Raw genomic sequence first — 1,108 nt, 5'->3', positions numbered from 1 at the left:
TTTTTATGATAAAGAAAATACACCTGAAAGAGAAGTGCARCAATGACAACTCAATAAAACAACTTTTACTCAGAATGAACAGGTTGTTCTGATGTAGTTCTCTCTTTCTGCGTGGCTTCAAAAAATCAGAAACATTTGTTTTTCATTTCCATGGTTGCATGGTTCCCGAAATGCAAACATGCTCGGCTTTCATATATATTTGAATATCTATAAATATCATGACCTATAAAATTCTTCTTTGTTGCTTCAGCCTTGTATATATATATGAATTCAGTGAGTCAGAACGTCTGTTACGTGCTGAATTGCCTTAAGAATCAAAATGAGAAAAACTAAACTTTGGCTTTAACGTTACTGACAAAGCAGTACTCTTAAATACAAAACATAAGTGATTTGTGCTAAAACCTCAGAGCAGACTGAAACACTTAAAACAGCAGAAAAACCCAACATTTTAGCCCCCAAGGTTGATGAAATTTGAGCATCTACTGTATCAGAAAGTGGTATCATCATTTATATTGAATTAATGTGAAGTCAGACAATACTGTAGCTACAAAGCAGCACCTGCACTGCAAATCTCCAGGGAGTCGCTTGTGGCATTTCAAAACCTTTTGAAGGCCAATGTGCAATCGCTTTATGTGAAAGCAAACCGGGACATTTGGAACATCCTGCAAGAGATTACAATAAATGCTTTTATTTGGCTGTGAATCATTGAAGTTTTAAATACGACATTAYTGAAACAACTTTCAGAACATCACAAAATGTTCCTATTCTTAGCAAAAAATATAAAAAATACAAAGCCGCAAACAACGCATTAAGTAAAAACAGGAAGTAAATATATGAATACAGCTTTGTTTCAAAATGAAGAAGTACTGCATAGGAAGGACRTGTTTTCTGCTAAGTGCTCCAGCCTGAASAGTAATTCTCCAAATCATTCTTTTGTTTTTGTTTTTTTACTCATCAGTATACCATAAAGCTTCTGCTTTTGCAAAATTATATTATAACCCCTGATGGTTGATGGTTGTGCTTCTTACTTCCGCCTTATTACTGAAGGAAATGCAGATGTGTTTTATGGACATGTAAACGGTGCTTTGAAACCATTTACCGTATTTTC

Source organism: Poecilia reticulata, linkage group LG8 (assembly GCF_000633615.1).
Source record: "Poecilia reticulata strain Guanapo linkage group LG8, Guppy_female_1.0+MT, whole genome shotgun sequence".
Lineage (NCBI taxonomy): Eukaryota > Metazoa > Chordata > Actinopteri > Cyprinodontiformes > Poeciliidae > Poecilia > Poecilia reticulata.
The sequence above is the reverse complement of the archived record's forward strand: the minus strand, read 5'-3'. Positions refer to the sequence as shown.